The sequence below is a fragment of the Cupressus sempervirens genome, chromosome 10 (genome assembly GCF_028749045.1).
Source record: "Cupressus sempervirens isolate cs-2001-9-10 chromosome 10, ASM2874904v1, whole genome shotgun sequence".
NCBI lineage: Eukaryota > Viridiplantae > Streptophyta > Pinopsida > Cupressales > Cupressaceae > Cupressus > Cupressus sempervirens.
The window spans coordinates 745927290-745938925 of NC_143127.1; the positions used below are offsets into that span (position 1 = coordinate 745927290).

At 34.7% G+C, this 11636-nt stretch overlaps 1 long non-coding RNA gene across 1 annotated transcript; it reads left to right on the forward strand.

Moving 5' to 3' along the window:
• The first annotated feature begins 9125 nt into the window (after positions 1-9125).
• LOC149536051 (uncharacterized) lies at positions 9126-11250 on the forward strand. The gene is made up of 2 exons (XR_016357300.1): positions 9126-9303; positions 10951-11250. It is a non-coding gene; the product is annotated as an uncharacterized LOC149536051 (long non-coding RNA).
• Positions 11251-11636: the final 386 nt, after the last annotated feature.

The following is an 11636-nucleotide window of genomic DNA, read 5'->3' on the forward strand; positions in this document are numbered from 1 at the left end:
CCAGATGCAAGTGTGAGGATAAATGTTGTGACATGATCATTGATGGTGGTAGCACTGATAACTTGGTATCAGAAGAGATGGTCTCTAAGCTGAAGCTCAAGAGGGAGAAACATCCCCAACCCTATCAGATTGCTTGGGTAAAATATGATCATAAGGTCCTGGTAAGTGAACAATGTTTAGTGAAATTCAAAATTGGGAGTTACCATGATGAAGTTCTCTGTGATGTTATTTCAATAGATGTTTCCCATCTATTGTTGGGTAGACCATGGCAGTTTGATAGACATGCAGTACATGATGGACATGCAAACACATACTCTCTAACAAAGGATGGAGTTCGCCACAAATTGAAGCCCATAAAAAAGGAAGGTGAAAAGGTATGTAGCAGTGCTAGGATTTGTCTTGTTGATGAAAGGAAGTTTTTAGATGGCATGAAACATCAGCATATGTGCTATGCTTTGATTCCTAGGAAAGATAAAGAAGGTAGTAGTGAAATACCACTTGAAGTTTTAGATTTACTAGGGGAGTTTGGAGATATTATCTCTGATGATGTTCCAGATGGATTGCCACTAGTAAGGCAAATCAGTCATCAGATAGATCTGATTCCAGGAGCTAGTTTGCCTAACAAGGCTGCTCACAGGATGACTCCTACTAAAACAAAGGAGCTAAATAGACAGGTTCAGGAGCTGTTGAGGAAGGGCTTGATTTGAGAGAGCCTAAGTCCATGTGCATTACTTGCAGTACTCGCACCAAAGAAGGATGGAGAGTGGAGGATGTGTAGAGATTCTTGAGCTATAAAATAGGATAACCATCAAGTACCGATTTCCTTTACCAAGGATGGATGATTTTATGGATTGCTTGAGTGGAGCTCAGTACTTCACAAAGATAGATCTCAAGAGTGGCTATCATCAGATATGGATTCGAGAAGGAGATGAGTAGAAAACAACCTTCAAGACCAAGGAGGGTCTTTATGAGTGGTTAGTCATGCCCTTTGGATTGACGAACGTCCCAAGCACCTTCATGCGGCTCATGAACGAGGTACTTAAGAAGTTCTTGGGAAAATTTGTTATTGTCTATTTTGATGATATTTTAATTTTCAGCAAGACTTTGGAAGAACATTTACTACATATTCATAGTGTCCTTGAAAGGCTAAGGGAAGAGAAACTGTTAATTAATCTGAAGAAGTGTATCTTTACAAAAAGGGAGTTAGTCTATTTGGGGTTTGTTATATCACCTGAAGGTCTCAAAATGGATCCAAAGAAGGTAAAAGCCATCTTGGAATGGCCTACTCCAAGGTTTGCTACTGAGGTAAGATCATTTCATGGTCTAGTCAGTTTTTACAGGAAGTTTATTAAGAATTTCAGTGGCATATGTGCACCCCTAACTGATACAATAAGAGGGGATAGAAAAGAGTTCAAATGGACTGTAGCAGCTGTGAGAAGTTTTGAATTGCTGAAGAAGAAGGTGACAGAACAACCTGTGTTGGCTTTCCAGATTTTAGAAAGGTTTTCCATGTGGATTGTGATGCCAGTGGCAGTGCTATTGGGGCTGTATTAAGCCAAGAAGGTAAGCCTATTGCATATTTTAGTGAAAAATTGAATGATGCAAAGAAGAAGTATTCTGTTTATGATCAGGAGTTCTATGCAATAGTTCGGGCCTTAAAGAAATGGAGGCACTATTTATTGCCAAAAGAATTTGTTTTGTATATTGATCATCAGGCATTACAGTACCTAAATAGCCAAGGTAAATTGAATCAGAGGCATATGAAGTGGGTAGAATTCTTGCAGAGTTATACATTTGTGTTGAAGCATAGAAGTGGAAAATCTAACAGGGTTGCAGATGCACTAAGTAGGAGACAGTTGTTGCTTACAGTAATGCAGATTGAAGTAGTTGGGTTTGATGAACTCAAGAATTTGTACCCCAAGGATCCTGATTTTGCTGAAGCATGGAAAGCTTGTAAAGAACCTATTGTTGTAGATAGAACCAAGTGGTTAGACTATTTGATTCAGGATGGCATGTTGTTCAAGGGTAGTCAATTGTGCATTCCAAGGAGTTCCATGAGGGAAAATATGATTAAGGAGAAACACAATGGAGGGATGGCAGGACATTTTGGTCGAGATAAGACCATTGCCATTCTTAGAGAACATTATTTTTGGCCTCAAATTTCACAGGATGTGAAGAAGTTTGTACAAAGTTGCCAGGTTTGCCAAGTTGCCAAGGGGTTTAGTCACAATACTGGCCTATATCAGCCATTGCCTATTCCATCAAGGCCATGGGAGGACATAAGTATGGATTTTGTTCTTGGATTTCCAAGGACACAAAGGGGTAATGACTCAGTATTCGTGGTGGTTGATAGGTTCTCCAAAATGGCACATTTCATTCCATGCGACAAAACTCATGATGTTGTCCATATTGCAGACTTGTTTTTCAAAGAGATGGTAAGACTACATGGTCTTCCAAGTAGTATAGTTTCTGACAGAGCTACTAAATTTGTGGGGTATTTCTGGAGGACATTGTGGAAAAGGTTGAGAACAGACTTAAAATTCAGTTCCATGCATCACCCACAAACTGATGGCCAAACAGAAGTGGTAAACAGAAGTCTAGGAAATTTGTTGAGATGTTTAGTTGGGGATAAGCCCAAGGGATGGGATTTGATTCTACCACAAGAAGAGTTTGCTTACAATAACTCTATAAATAGGAGTACTGGAAAATCACCATTCCAAATTGTATATGGGAATAGCCCAAGGACTGCACTAGAATTGAGGAAGATAGAACAAGGGGAGAGGACAAGTCCTGAAGTTGAGGAATTTTTTGAACATATCAAGTGTCTACATGAGGAGGTTCAGGTACACATTACCAAGCTGAATCAAGAGTATAAAGCTAGGGCTAATCAAAGGAGAAGACATAAGGAATTTCAAGTAGGGGATCTAGTCATGGTGCACTTACGAAAAGAAATATTTCCAGCCGGTACTTACAACAAGCTGAAAATGAAGAAATTTGGACCCTGCAAAATTTTGAAGAAACATGATTCAGGAAATGCATATGAGGTGGAGCTACCAGATGGTATTCACATTTCTCCCATTTTCAACATTGCAAATTTAACAGAGTATCATGATGATGGTGCAGATGAGGAATTGGTGTTAGAGCCATGCCCAATTCCTTCTTCTAAGAAGGAAGAGATAGAAGAGATTCTACATCATCGTGTGGGTAGGACTACCAAAAACAGGTAGTATGAAGAGTATTTGGTCAAATGGAAAGGACAACCGATCGAGGACTCAACTTGGATTTCAGTAGCTGAGGTTTCCCATTTGGGATTTCCTCTACCATTCATAAAGTGACGGGGTCACTTTTCAATCTACCCTGGGTGTCTGATGCAGGAGCATCCAGAGGTATAAGGGCAATCCTGTGTCAGCCAAAACAAATACTTAGACTTAGTTTCTGTTTCATGTGTTTTCATTTTTGGATACCCATTTGGATCAAATAAAGGTTCAAACTCTCATAGTTCCACTATTAGTGTTCGTGAAAATCTTGAAAAAATAGGAGTATGTAATTGAGCCATCATTTTGGTGAACTAGGAGGTGTAAATTGGCTAGATGAATGTAATTGTAATTTAGAGCATTCCAGAAAAAGAATCAGGTCAAAAGGCCCCATGGTTTGAAAGTTATTACAGTTTTTCGAGTTGTCAAGACCTCCTAAGAATGCTTCAAAGTCAGGTTAGGTACATTAAATGACCTCAAAAAGGGCTGAAAAATGGGGGATGAGCAAAGCTCATCCATAGGGCTATAGAGCGCTTTGAGAGCTTTTCGAAAATGTAAACGGTTCGTCAATCGGAGCTACGGTTCAAAAGTTATGCCTCCCGAAAGTTCGGTTACCATTTCTAGATTCTTCTAGATTTGTGTCGACTTCTAACGCAGCTTCTGGAACCTTCTATTTGGTTGGTGGATGCCTACTAGCACTTTCTAGAATGTACTCCTAGTCCTTAACCCTTTGAGGTCTATTTAAGGAGATTTCTGGCATTGTAAAAGGCAGTTCAGAGTGGAGTTTGAGAGGAGGTACTGAAAGGAGAAATTATCTCCAAATTTATGCTATTGTAAGCCCTTAGGGCATGTTGTGAAGTTTATTTTCTCTGTACTATTTGTACTAGCTTATTTTCTCAGTTAATATAATTTCCTTTTTTTTTGTTGTGTCCATTCTGTGATTGGGTTGTGTCCCCATCATCTACTTGATGATTAGCTGGGTTGATTATAAATTCCTGTAGAACTATCATCAGATTTGGTACGATAAAATGAACAATCAGCTGTTCCTAGCTAGTAGGATCAAAAACAATTTTCCAAGGTGATAAAATTGCATATGTAGATGCATCAGTTGAATGTCAGACATGAAGTACATTCCCCAATTTATAATGAATGGTTCGATATAAAGGCTCCATACATTGACCTAACAATGGAGGCCAAGGATCAATGTAACCATGCATGTATTTGCACAGTCTCCCTGCGAGGATCCCAAGTATCCACTACTGCTATTAATTTGGGCATCACTATATGATCCAAAATGTTATGAAAAATCCTCCCATGTCTCCAAAAAACATAGCATAGGTTCAGGGTCCCTTAGATCCCATTTGTAGTAGCTATTCTCACAACTACAAGAATAACTTCAGCAAAGAGTTGAGTCTAAGGAGTTGAAGGAGCAAGTTCTGCTTCTATGTATATATGTTAGTATATATGTATGTATGTATGTATGTATAGACCAGGAAAAATGGGTAGAGTTAATGTGCATTATATTTCCCCTACATACATATATTATATATATATAGACATTTCCCATTAACTCTGCATTATTTGTGTGCAAGATTCTGAGGTAAGACACTTAGCACAAGTTGAGTGAATTTTATTGTTTTATTATTTGGATTTTGGAATATGTATACATTTGGATCAATATTTCTATTGTGCTAAGATGTAATAAGCACCTTAAAAAAGATCTCTTTGTATATATACACACATACAATGAAATTCATTGATATCCCTTATATTTCTAAATACAAATTTCTTTGTACATCAATATATACATCAACCATCTTATTAATTTTGAATCGAGTAACTTTAAATTTTCCAATCATAATAGGAGAAAAATATGGAATGTGTGACATTGGAGAGAGTTCTTTCTTGAAAAATCTATTTCTAAAATTCAACTTTGGTTATGAACATTATTAGGAGACTACAACGCTCTTACCCCTATAACTGGTTTTCCTATTATTTTTATCTTTTGGGAGAGATCAGATGATTCTTGTGATTGTCAAATTCTACCCATTGCAGGGAGGATCAAAGAGTAATGGAAAAAAGCTGGCTGTGTCATATTCAAGCCTAGCATTTCTAAAGTGATCCTATAAAAGATGACGACCCTATCAAAGATAATAAACAATAGTGTGAAAGGTTATTTCAATATAGATAATACAAAGATTAATAATGGAAAACTATAATAAGTCAAACACACACACACACATATATAAAGCTTTCCTTGAGATCACACAATACCTGGAGTCTGGCATATGCAATTTCACAAATCTGGTTAGAATTAAATTCATCCCAATAATATTTGTGGAATATTTAATAGAACCTCCATGTAGCTTTAGTAGATATAAAATTCACAAATGCATAGCCCAAATTACATCTATTTCTGCAAAAACCACGACCAAATTAATCTTTTTATTAACTGCACATATTTGAAATCTAATAAATTAATGCAAAACTTAATGAAAATTTAATATAGTTGAAATTTACTGAAAAGTATACAAAATCATATTCGGAGAGAGGTTCATCAACCTCTATAATCTACTCATTGCACTGCATATAGTGCCTATCGAGCAATTCCATAATCATGTCTAGGCTGCAAACAACTATTCTTGAATTTGTTTGCAGCATAGACATGATTCTGAAATTGCTTGATATGCACTGTATGCAGTGCAATGAACATATTAGAGAGGCTAATGAACCTCTCTCCAAATATGATTTCGTATACTTACTAGTATATTTCAAGTATATTAATTTTTCATTGAGTTTTGAATTAAGTTATTAGGTTTTAAATATGTTCAATTAATAAAAAGATTAATTTGGTTGTGGTTTTTGCAAAAATAGATGTAATTTGGGCTATGCATTTGTGAATTTTACATTTGCTAAAGCTACATGGAAGTTTTATAAAATATTCCACAACTATCATTGGACTGAATTTAATTCCAACAAGATTTGTGAAATTACATTTTCCAAACTCTAGGTACTGTGTGATCTCAAGGAAAGCTCTATATATATATATATGTGTGTGTGCTCAACTTATTATAGTTTTCTATTGTTAATCTTTGCATTATCTATACAAAAATAACACCATTTTTTTTATTAATACAACAAGTCGTCACAATTCTGATGGCTAGCCCTCAATTCCATGACATTGCTGCCACAAGTTCGTTGCTATTGCGATAGAAAGGTTCAACGGCTAGCCATGGATCCCACAGCCTTGCTGTTGCATACATGTCACACGTGCAATGACATCTTTGATGGATAGTTGTCACAATTGTGACGGTTTTTTGCTTCGTCTAGCTTCAATTTTGATGGCTACCCATCAATTCCACAACATTGCTGCCACAAATCTGTCACTATTGTGATGGAAAGGTTTGATAGATAGCCGTTAGTCCCACAACATTGCTGTCACATACACATTGCACATGCGACATCATCTTTGAAGGATAGTTTTTGCAATTGTGATAATGTATTGCCTTATCTAGCTTCAATTCATGACAACTTTATCCATCATAATTGCAACAAAAGCCCTTGCCATCAAAGTTGGACAAAAAAAGTCCAACGCCCATCCCACGGGAGCCAATTCCTATTGGTGTCTCTTGGACAAAAGGTGGCCGTCGCAATTTGGGCCCAAATGTAGTAGTGTAGTCATGGGAAGGAGAGGGATTCTAGTTCAAATTTAAATTCTAAAGCTAATGTGAATCATACCAATTTTTTTAGGATTATACCATAAATCGTATCCAAGCACTAGATGTACATTTTTCCACCATAGCCATAAAAAATAAGAATCCTCAAATTTTAGTTACCAACCTTCAAAACAATATTATAGTGGACTGATCTCCTTCTCAACCCTATTCACTACCCAATATAATATTATTGACCAACTTGGAAAATTTCTAATATAGACCTCTATTCTTGAGCTATTGTGTTCACACCCCCTCCCCACACCATCATAGAGAATTCCTAGACAAAGATTTAAAAGAGAATACTATGCCTAATGACATAAATGCTTACTAGTTTCAAACTAGGACAAAGCAATTTTTATTTATCTCACAACAATACTAGTGTTTTAAAGGTTAATACTATGGGGTTAGATGTTAAGATGTTTTGGTTGTTTTATATGTCTAGAAAAGGGACTAGTTAGATAGTAGGGGGTAACTTTTGACTTGTCTCCAACCCTCTATACCATGGGGTTAGCCCCCCTCTTTTGGATGCTATATAAATAAAAAACATGTTACATTTTCACCAAATAATGTCCCTCAATATAGATCCAATTACAATGGCTCCTTCTACCTAGGAATCTATGTACACAATTGCAAAATTAGATGATTCTTGATAGATGATGGAGTGGGATTTGATATTTGTACTTTGAGTGTTGTAATAACTCTTGTTAAGTACCAGAATTTGCACTTGATACTGAACTAAATGGGTTCAATAATCCTAGTATAACATGGGAATCACTTCTACATGGGACACACAATGAAGTGAGACCTCTAGTTTCTAGGCCAGTTCCTATCAGATGCTTCACTTAAAGCTTGAAAAATTATGAGGGAAAGGGGATAGAAAGATACAAAAAACCAAAAACTAAACCTATGGTGATGCACCTAAAGTTAAAATCTATGATATTCAGAGAACTTTTATATTCGAAAACAATGAAATAATCTTCAAACTCACACAACTTGCCTAAAATATACATGCACATAAATAGTTTGCAGAAAGGTTGAAATGGATATTTTCTTAGTAAAGGAAAATGAATATTTCACAAAAGAGAACATATTACTTTTTCTATACACAACCTGCAACCTATGCCATATATTTTATCATAGAATAGGTACAAAAGTGAGACAAAATAAAAGGAAAATAAGGCTTTCACTAACAGTTTGATCAAAGCATATGAACATAATTTTGCAAATGACAAGAAGATTATAAAAATTATGCCAAAACAGTCTCCAAGGAAGCTTATGAATATTATAAATTGAGTTACAGAATCATGCAAAAATATGCCCAAAGGATAGAAAAATCACTAAGAGCCCAAATTGGATAAGAGAGAAGTGATTTACAAATGAGCCAACAACCTCTTAAGTACAAGTTCCAACTCCACCTCTTTTGGTCAAATGCAATAATAGAACCCCAAAAATAGGCTCTCAAACACCTCCAAATGGTATGTGCTTGATGACAAAGTCAAGCCACATCATACCCCATCATGAAAGCTCTTTAAAATTGCACTAAAAGCCTCCAAACTAAGTCAAAAACACTCCTAAATGAACTCAACTATCTCCTAAATTCCCTCTACTTATTCTTAAATATATTTGACTCCATTTCCACCATTCAACCATATAACGATGAATTTTTCAAAATTTACAATATCTCAACTTCAAGCTTCAAGCCTTTTGTCATTATATTGCAATAATATCTAATAGGTCCCAAAAACAACATAAAATAAATATTTATTTTTCAATATATTTAATACTTATTTAAAAATTTAAAATTAATAATATTAAATACTAATTTCATTAATGTTATTAAGCAATATAAGCCACTTATAACATTAATTTAATAAGTATTTAACATTATTAATATAAATTACTTAAATAATATTAAAATAAATCACAAAATAAATATTTATTCATGTTATATTTTGTATTTTATCAACATTAATTTAAAATGGTTTATATTGTACCATTTATATTAGTATTGATTTACAATATTAAAAGCAAAGAAGTGGCACATATCACTTTAACATTTTGGAATTTTTACAAAATATGAGAAGCTGAAAAATAAAAATAAAATAACAAAGGCAAACAAATGCCTTGCTATCTTTCAAACACATATCAAGAGATATTGGGGTTGAAACCCTAAAGAACTTCATTCTTTTGTTTTATCTCTTGCTTTCTCATCTACCACCATGGAAGAAAGGAGGGTTTGAAGGCTTGCAAACTTGGATTTTCTCTGCCATTTTGAATCTAGAATGTCATAGTTGGCTATTGCTTCGAGAATGCACTTGCAAATTTTAGTGTTGGTAAACATTTTGAGCTTCTATATTGTTTCAATGATCTTAGAGCTTCTTATGCTTAATCATGGCTGTAGGTATTGATCTATTAATGCCATTCCCCAGGATCATTTTCTTTAAAAACTGGAAAGCTCCACCCGCTTATGGTTTTATCATCTAATAACCACCATGGATGAGATCTTCTGCTATGTATTTGGAGTTTTTCTTTCTCTAATGTAACTCTACTTTCTTACTCTTATTGGGTTGGAAAGCTGTGGATTCTATTGTGTGTCTACATTTTTTTCTTGAAAATCTATCTTTCTCATACAAGACGCGCAACCACTTAAAGAAAAATAGTGGGTATTCCTTAAATATTGCTACCATTATTTTCGATAAATGTTGGCTTGACTGGAATACATGAATGTTTAAATCAGTAATGCACCTCCTTGTTTTGCCTTTTTTTTTTCCTAAAATTATTAGTAGGTATTATGATCTATTTGTAAAACAAACCACTCCAAATCTAAATCTTCTAGATATTTTTCTCCTAATCTCTTTTCCATGACATTCTACAGTTGGAACATTGTTGTTTGGTGGAAGCTTTAGCAACACAGCTATATTGCCATGAATGTTAAGGTTTTCTTCAATAGACTATTGTATATAAGCTTTCTCCATTTGCCGCCACCGATCTCTTTCTAATTCTGAGAGATGCATGGGAATAGTAGCAAAACATCTTCTGGGTTTTCATGCTTTTCTTGCTTTGAATTTCATTCTTCTTAATGATAGTTTTTCCCATCTTCAATTGGAATTCTTTTGAAAAACCTGCATGTTATTAATCTGTTAATTTCTCTACTATTTATGATGCAACTGTAGATTCAAACTTTATGCCATGATGGAAGAGTATTGATTCATGTATGACTAAAAGCCTTTTTCTTTTAAGATTCTATGTCTTTTCCCTTTGGCTAGATTTTGATATGATAGCATGATCATCACCTATTGCTGTAGCATCATATTTTTCCCACATGGCTGAAGATTGTTGTTTTACACAAAAATGTTCTTAAATCCTCTGATGGCTATATGTATTTTCGCTAACATTTTTGAAAAAATAGCAAAATACTATGATGTAGATGATTATTCATCTTGCCTCATCCTTCTTGTGGCACCTTTCTATCTTCTATTTATGATCTTCACTTTTTACTTTACTTTGATCAACATTTATATGCAGTGATATAGCAACATTTATAAGAATCATTTTCATGTTTCATGTTTCACTTGCACCCATGTCTGTACATTACCTCTACTTCATTCAATACCTGTAGCTTGCACTTTCAAATCCTTTGTTTTGTTATTTCTCACTGTTGATACCCATATGTTTCTTTCATGACATTCTTGATCAAATTATATGATCCTATCTCTCGTAGGCATGCCAGGCTCAATAACCCTTGTGGGAGCTTATGGTTATATCTATGTACCTATTAGAGATAAGATTCTGCATAGGAAACAAACATGTTAGCAATAAAATTTGATGTGATCATGATTGCCTTTGATATACTAGTATACATTTTCTATTTTATGCAAGTGCATGATATGATAGTATCATAGTTTGTTTGCACATGAGGTAAGGTGTTTTTGTCATTTCTTAGATCCGTTGGATCTAACAAATCTTTTCTTTGGATGTAGGACTCAGAGATTTGGAGGAAATGCAGTTTGGGGCACCAAGCAAGAAACATTGGAGCAATGCAATACAACCAGTCATTTCAAGAAATGAATGGTTCCCTATGACCCTCTCATTCTATGCTCTTTCTTTCATTTTTATGCACTTTCGTAGAATAGAGATAGATATTAGTAGATTTGAAGGTTACTCTCACAACCAATTGTATGAGAGAAATTTACTTTCAGTATTTCATTTCATTCTATCAATTGTAAATATCATTTGTATCTATCTTTTGATGAATAATACAAGGACATTCTTTTGTGAAATGAATGACATTCATGTACTTTCTTTGTCTTCATACTTAAATTTTACACATGTGCAAAATTTTACTAATAGCTCTCAAATAATTTAAAGATGAAATTGATTCCAAAAAGAAGATCACAATAAAATCTTATGATGATGTCAAATTTCCTTCTAAAGGAGTCATAATCCTACCTCTCATAGTTGGTCTAGAGGTGGAAACAACATTGTTATAGCTTTTAGACCTAGATTTTTCTTTCAATATGGTTATGGGATGCCCTTGAATCTATGCTATGAAAGAAGTTTGATCAACTTACCATAAATGTCTAAAGTATTACTTCAATGAAGAATGGAGGTTATTGTTCTTGAAGACCTCAATTCTTTCTAGTTTTGGGCTAATTTGAGAGATACT